General features: G+C 52.6%; 1 pseudogene; it reads left to right on the top strand.

The window, feature by feature from the left end:
- Positions 1-2,897: 2,897 nt before the first annotated feature.
- LOC124673499 lies at positions 2,898-3,318 on the top strand (annotated as a pseudogene).
- The last annotated feature ends 4,535 nt before the right edge of the window (positions 3,319-7,853 follow it).

The raw sequence follows: 7,853 nt of genomic DNA, 5'->3' as shown, positions 1-7,853 counted from the left end.
CCGGCTCCTCCTGCGCATCCACAAGACGACGAAGAATACGACGCACTGGCCATCCACAACGAGGAATCCAAGGACGATTCAGACGACTTTGTCGCCTACGTCTTCCACGACTGGCGGCGGGCGGCCATGGCGGAGGGCCGGAAGTTCGATTACCCGCCGACGATGACCGACAAGGAGATCGAGAAGCTCGGCGTCCTCGTGTCGCAAGTGGACCGACCGATGCAGCCGTCGCTGCCCCGGTACGCCACCGACATCATGCCGCCAGGCCTTACGGAGGACGAAGCCCTACAAGGGGCGTTGCAGAACTTGGCCCCGCACCCGCCGCCGCCTCCACCTCCGTCTTCAACCCGTGGGCTCCTCCACCTCCACCTCCACCACCGGCGGCACCGGCGTATGTTCTGCCGGTTGCCAACTAGCCGTGGAAGATACCGGAATTCTTCCCGCTCGACGACGACGAGGAGTAGGTTAGGATAGCAGGCGGTACATGCGTTTTTCACCATTTTCAGTTATTTTAGCTTCAATTGTAATAGTCCAGATTGTAGGTCTTTTATTTTTATATTACTGCAAACTAAAATATTTATTAACTTGCTTGCCAAAAATATTATACGTCTGTTATAGCCTATGAGAACATCTTATAAGAGGTGATAGGCCAATATTTTACTAAGAAATCGAGTGAAAGTACATCACCATATAAATCTAATATTGTTGAGTTTCTTGCATGAGCCTACAAAGCTACTTTAAGTGATGATTTGCTTCAGACCAGTCTGCTTTGGGATGAGGAGTGCACCTGAAGTACACATTCAGAAATGTGGTGTGTAAACTCCGTGGGCTATAGTAGTTTATGTTCCTATGTGACAACTATTATTTTAAAGTTATTTATGTGTTGGTCTTGATTACATGTTTTGTAACCTGTGGGCTGTAATAGTTTATATTCCTATGTGTCAACTATACTTTGAATTTATTTATGTGTTGGTCTCCTGAGAACCAAAAATCCGAGTCATTTTTATATGTGTTTAGGGATGGTTGATGTTTGTATTTTAACTTTTTTCTTTACATGTTATGTTACCCGTGGCAACGCACGGGCATTTTACTAGTCTTCTCCAATAGTTCTTTGACTCACTTCTTCCCCAAAATCTGAGACACCATTGTTGAGCTCCATTTTGCCTAGATCTCTCTACTCCTCAACCCAAACTTTACCATACTTGAGGATTTGCTAGAGATGACCTAGATCTACTCTTCCACCAAAGGAATTTGTGTTTCATCAACATTCTTAGTGGATCTTTGTGAGGTGACCTCGAAGCTACTCTTCGTGTAAAGCTTCGTGGTTACATCTTGGGAGCCTCCAATTTGGTTGTGGATGTGTGCCCCAAGCTTCGTGTAAAGGTGCTGGTTGCGACCTCAAGGCAACCGCTTAGTGGAGCGTGGGCTAGGCCTTTGTGGCGTTGCTCACAGGAGAATAGGATGAGCCTTCGTGGCATTGGTTGGACTTCGTGTCACCACACCCCTCCGAACGTAGACGTACCTTCTTGCAAAGGAAGGGAACTACAGGAATCATATCATCGTCTCTCCGTGTGCTCCACCTCGGTTACCTCTATCCTCTCACCGCCTTTACTACGTGTATCTTGTATTGTTGCTTGCTATCTTGTCATATAGGTGAATTCTCTTAGTTGCATATCTAGAGAATTTACCTTTGTGTCAAACCTAATTTGAAGAAGTATTAAAATTTGAGATTACACCTATTCACCCCCCTAGGTGTCATACGATCCTTTCAACTAGGTTCTCCAAACACATAATTATATTTCTCCAACAGTTCTGCTGACAGGGGAGCCAGTGGTGTGACCTCACTCTGCTTTTGTTGCTCGACTTTTCCAAAGAGCAAGTGGATGCACATTTATGGTTAATGGTCTGCGCGGCATGCGTGAAGGTGCCTCAGCGAAGCATGCTCCACATTTTTATGCAGATTTTTTCAATTGTGAGTAATTGTATGTACCCGGCCCCATGCAGTGTAATATGGTGTCTCTAGTGAGTAAACCATATGATCTGTCGCTTCTAGTGGACCCACAAGGGACTGTAATTTTCTAGCTATTTTTCCCAAATCATGTCATAGCAGCATAATGACAACACATTTGTTAGCGTCCATTCAAGTTTAACCCAACACTCATCTAGGTTATGCGCATACGTCCCAACTACAAGAGGAAAGCCGACTTCATTCCAAAAGCCCGGAATGAGAAGGAGGGAAACTCCACCTTATAAGATGGTTGTAGCCTCTTCCCCTAGACGATGTGGGACTAAGCTAAGCAGCCTCCACAGGTCACAGTCTTAACATCCTACCCCTTAAGAAACCCCTCAGGAAGGCATGGAGATGCTGACTCTGATATCAGATGTTAGTGTCCACTCAGGCTTAGCCCAACACTCCTAAATCAGGATGTAAATGGCAGCGGCGTCTGACGGATCCACATACGCCGCCCGCGAAAAAACATTTATATGGCCGTTGCGGCAAGCCGCATCGGTTAAGTGGCTAAAGTGGCGAGCCGCATAGTCCGCCGGAGCCGGCGGCGCAACTCGCAACGTGCTGGCTACACGTAGCTGAACTGAGCGGGTCAAGCACGTCCCCTCCCTCTCCTTCCTCCTCTCCCCCACTCCGCCGCCCCCCCGCTCCGCCTCCGCCCCTCTCCCCCCCACCGCCTCCGCTGCGCCACCGACGCCGCCGCGGCCCCGGCCGCCCCCGCCAAGCACCGGCGCCCGGCGGACGAGAACATCCGCGAGGAGGCGGCACGGCACCGCGCCCCGAGCAACGACTTCTCCGCCCTGAGTACGAGCCCTTCCCGCCGGGGCCCGACGGCGACCCGCACGACATGGACGAGATCGTGTACCGCTCCGGCTCGGGGGGCCTCCTCGACGTGCGCCACGACATGGACGCCCTGGCCCGCCACCCGGGCTCCTACTGGCGGGACTTCTTCGACTCCCGCGTCGGCCGCACCACCTGGTCCTACGGCTCCGGCGTCTGGTCCAAGAAGGAGTTGGTCCTCCCCGGGATCCACCCCGACCACATCGTCTCCCTCTTCGAGGGCAACTCCAACCTCTTCTGGGCCGAGCGCCTCGGCCGCGACCACCTCGGCGGCATGAAGGACCTCTGGGTCAAGCACTGCGGCATCTCCCACACCGGCTCCTTCAAGGACATCGGCATGACCGTGCTCGTCAGCCAGGTCAACCGCCTCCGCCGCCCCGCTCTCCCGCCCCATCGCCGGCGTCGGATGCGCCTCCACCGGGGACACCTCCGCCGCGCTCTCCGCCAGCTACGTTGTGGCGCCACTATAAAAAAAGAGAAGGAGAACAGAGCGCCACATGCAACAGAGTACAATCGTCGTATGCGGCCGAAGCGGCGCCACAAATCCGCACGAAGCCGCCGAAAATAATTAGCGGCTGCCACAAAAACTTGTATTCGCGTATGCGGCCGAAGCGGTGTCTCCATTTATGTCCAGCGGACGAGCCATTTACATCCTGACTCCCAGGTTAGGACGTTTATGCACATACATCCCAGCTACAAGTGCGAGCCCACTCCATCCCACAAACCCGAACTGAAGATAGGAGGGAAACTCCCCCTTATAAGTTGGTCGTATCCTCTTCCCCTAGGCGAGGTGTGACTAAACTAAGCAGCTTCCACTAGTCTGCAGCAGCCCTAACAACGAGAGAATATCTAGTGATACTGGCCTTGGCATGATACCCTGAAAACAACGGCCCTGGACGGATGGATCTAAAAGGAAAGGACGGGATCATCTCACTTATTTGTGTCCCCTCGCTTCGAATATTTTGCGCTTCGCCCTTTCAGACTTTCTTGTCCTCTCAATGTCACCTCAACTCTGCCTTTTCTTCTCCAGAATCCCCTACATTGAAGTGATGTGCATTTGGTGTACCTTTTGCAACTATAAACTGAGCTGAAGCCATTGTTCTTGCGCACTGCAATGTCGTCACTAAGTTCTGGCTGATGAAAGAGGAAGCACTGCCACCAATATCAACTTGATCATACTGCTGCTAACATCATAAGATCATCTTGGTTCAGATTCAGTGTCATTGTTGGCATGTTGGAATGCAGTACTATCCAACGACACATCGAATAACTCCTCAATGACATGCAGTGGCTCTTGTTCTGGGCACTCGTGTGTTTTTCTCCATAAATCTCCAAAGACAAAACAGAGGCCCTTGGATCTTCTGTAAGATTTGAGAGTGTCCAGTTTGTCCTCCCAGCTGTCAGTGTCTCGTTTCTTGACATCCTCAGTTTTGTGTCAGATCTATCTTTACTGTATTTGAATTGCTTGTAAGAAAGAGAGGGCAATGACTCCAATTCTTCTCCCTGCAGCAAGGCCAACAAACTAACAATGTCTAGATCTTCAGGAAGATGTAATTGAATTGCACAATGTCAGGCTTTAACCCCTCTACGAACTCATCTACGAAGAAGCTTTCATCCAATGCAGGATTATAGAGTACCAACCGATTATGAAAATTTTCAAATTTCTCTATATATTCAGACACTGAACCTATCTCTTTTAACTAACGCAATTTTCTACAGCAATGAACATACTTTTTTTAGCCAAATTTTCATGCACTAAACAACCCATTTCACCCAGTCCTGGAGCTTGTCCTTAGCTTCTACATTGCGCAACCAAAGAGCGAATATGCCCTTGAAACTGAGGGAAGCATAGCGTGCGCGCAAAGCTGGCAGCACATGATAAAGCTCAAAATAAGTGTCATATTCTTGTTGCATAAATTTTGTTTTCCCCATCAAGGATTGCACTGACTATATGATCGACCACGATACTCAAAGCGCTCGCTCATCCACCAGATAAGGCACGTGAACTAGCAATGGGTACAGTTTGTTTCAGCTATATAACATTCAGTTCAGGGACTTCTGAGAATCTGCTTTGCTGACTTACTCGCCAAACGGTTTTGAACTTGTCAGTGATGTGAGACTATGCATGGCTCTTTTTTTTTTTAGAAACGCAGTACAAACGTAGATGCTCACATACACGTGTATACACTAACTCCTATGAACGCACACACACATCCTACCTTTATGAGCACCTTCAGAAGACTGAGCCGGCGAATTGGGTCTTGAAATTAACGAAGTCACCATAGACCCCTCGCTGTTGACGGAAAGATCACCTCCCACTGAATGAATATTTCACTTTTATGAGACATTCTACTATTCTGGTGTTGTAAGAAAGAACACAGTTTTTCTATTATGGTGTTGTAAGAAAGAACACATTTTGTACGAGACATCTGCCAGAAACACGAACAAAATTACGCATGTATACGACAACTGCGTCAGCCATTATAACAGAAACAATTATCAGCTGCGAAGTTGAAGTGTCTGTGTCTCCTGTGTCGACCTCTAGGAAATCTCTGTTTGTTTTTTCGATAAAGGGAATATATTAATATCGAGAGATACCAATTACACCCAGCCTCTGCAACAACGCACCACCCTAATAGCACTACGGATGCACACAGCCAAAAAAACGAAAAGAAAACTAAGAAACAAAAGTCCCGCTACAGTATCACGAACCTAACAACAGCAATACATCCACCACTATGACAACACCTGAATTGCAGACTCTCCAAAAAACGACGCCTCCAAGAAGGGAACAGTGCCCCAACACCGTCGTCGCCCGATCAAAGATCTTAGGTTTTCACCCCGAAGATAGTCCCCACTCTCAAAACAATGCCTCCACCAAGGTCACCGCCGGGCACAACCGGTTAAGGCCGGACCTTGGATTTTCACCCCGAAAGGTAGGACTCGCGCTTCACATGTGTTGTCGCCCCCACTTTCATACCGCTGCTGTGAAGCCCGGACACCAAGCAAGCCCCTCAACAGCGCGGAGACTTGAACCTCCCTTAGCTAGTCCTCCCTCCGGCCTTCATGAAATTCTCTTCTTCCGACTTTCATCATGGATCCATAGTCACTTGATGTCAACACAGAAAAAGAGCTTCGCGCCGCTCCCTCCAGAACCAAACGGTCGGAATAAACGCATGGGTGCGCACGACCGAATACCTCTGATCCAACAAACTCCAGGCAAAACACTGTTACATTCGCCGGCGGAGCCTTCCGGAACTCAACCCTCCGGCCAGATCACGAGTCCAGGCCTCCGGTAGGTCCTCCTCTTCACGCAAGAGAGGCCCTAGGACCGCCGCCTTTATTCAGGCCGGACCCCCACGTCGGCGACCATCCCGGGCTGGCCAACCCAACCCTCCACCGGCGACACCATCGCCGGCTTCCATGCACCTCCATCTCACCGCCGGCTGGTGATGATAGATCAAAAATCCACCACCACCAACCGCAGGCCGACCCTCTCCGGCGAAGAAGAGGCCACCTCCTCCGTCAAACCCAAGGCTGCTGCCCCGGGCGCCCTCGTGTCGCGGAAGATGCCCGAGATCGCCTCCACGCACCAACGAGAGGCGGGGGTGGATGGCATGGCGCAGACCGAGGGTCTGGCCGCCGCCCACCACCAACCCCTGCCGGAGTGCTGCGGGAAGCCGACGAGAAGAGGGAGACCGCAGCGCCGCCCATCCCACCCGCGCCGACCAGTCCCGCCCATCCCACCCGCGCCGACCAGTCCGCCAGGGGACAGCCGACGGGAGGAGGGCCGCCGCCGCCGTCGCCCATCCCACGCGCGTCTGCACCGCCAAGCATCGAGGAGGTGGGGATCCGGCCGCCGATCTGCACGCGGCGACGAGGAAGGGCCCCCGCCGCCGCCACGCCCCGAGGGACTTTGCCCCCGGCGGCGCTACCGGCGGCGGCGGCGGAGGGCGGGGTGCGGGAGGGTTAGGGTTGGGGGCGGAGGGTTGGGGGCGGAGTGTTCTGTTTGGCCTCGGATTCACAGGGTATGGCTTGCACGAGGACGGAGAACGATATAGTCGAAAGCTGCCCTTTGCCATCTTCCCCGTTCCATAGCAATCACTATGTTCATGCTGGTGGAGCGGACCACTTGCAAGCAGCGTCACGCTACTGGAGACGCGTTGCTTCACACGATCATTATCTACTTCAGATAAACGCATCTCCAATGACCCAACGCAAATAGAAGCGGAGAGACTATTTGCCACCGCACGGTTGAAAAATGCGCCTCTACCCAGGTTCAGCAATTGTGATCAGGTTGTCCGCGAAGACGCATACGCAACGCATATTTGCGTCTCGGATGCGTCCGTCTGGCATCGGTCTAGAAGCCTGTTTCGAGCGCATCGCTTCCGCGACCGTCGTATCGGCTAGACTTCTGCGCCACCAATCCACCATCAATAGTATCGTGTCCCCCGCGTGCCTGGCCTTTAAAAGGTGATCGAAATCGTTCCTGCCATCGCCCACACCATCGGCACCTCCGCTCCCACCCTCACCACCGGGCCGCCGCATCACCATTGGGAAGAAGAAGCACGACTCCGAGGCGTCCAATAACGGCACCAAGAAGGACACGCGGACGAACATGGTGCCCCTCCCCGTCAATATGGCGCTGGTGTTGCACGCAAACTGGGTGACATGCAACCGCTGAGGGGACGTCCACTTGCCTGGCGGCGGCTGGTGGCTCAGCTGCCTCCGGGTGCCTGTCCCGTCGGTGCCCTGTCGTGAGCTTGAGAGGAGCCCCGAGATCCGGGGCCCGCCGGACCTCCGCGACAATCTCGCCTTCGTCGTGGACTCCAATCAATGGCACACCTAGCGCCAGACCGAGGAGGAAGGCGAGCTTCCTCGGCGACCGGGACTTCCCGTTTGAGCGGCCACCGCAGCCTCGTCGTCGAACACTATAGCTGCCGGCTCCTCCTGCGCATCCATAGGACGACGAAGAAGACGACGCATTGACCTACCACAACGAGGA

This window comes from Lolium rigidum, chromosome 7 (genome assembly GCF_022539505.1).
Source record: "Lolium rigidum isolate FL_2022 chromosome 7, APGP_CSIRO_Lrig_0.1, whole genome shotgun sequence".
In the NCBI taxonomy this organism is placed as follows: domain Eukaryota; kingdom Viridiplantae; phylum Streptophyta; class Magnoliopsida; order Poales; family Poaceae; genus Lolium; species Lolium rigidum.
This window is presented reverse-complemented; position numbering and strand designations above follow the sequence as displayed.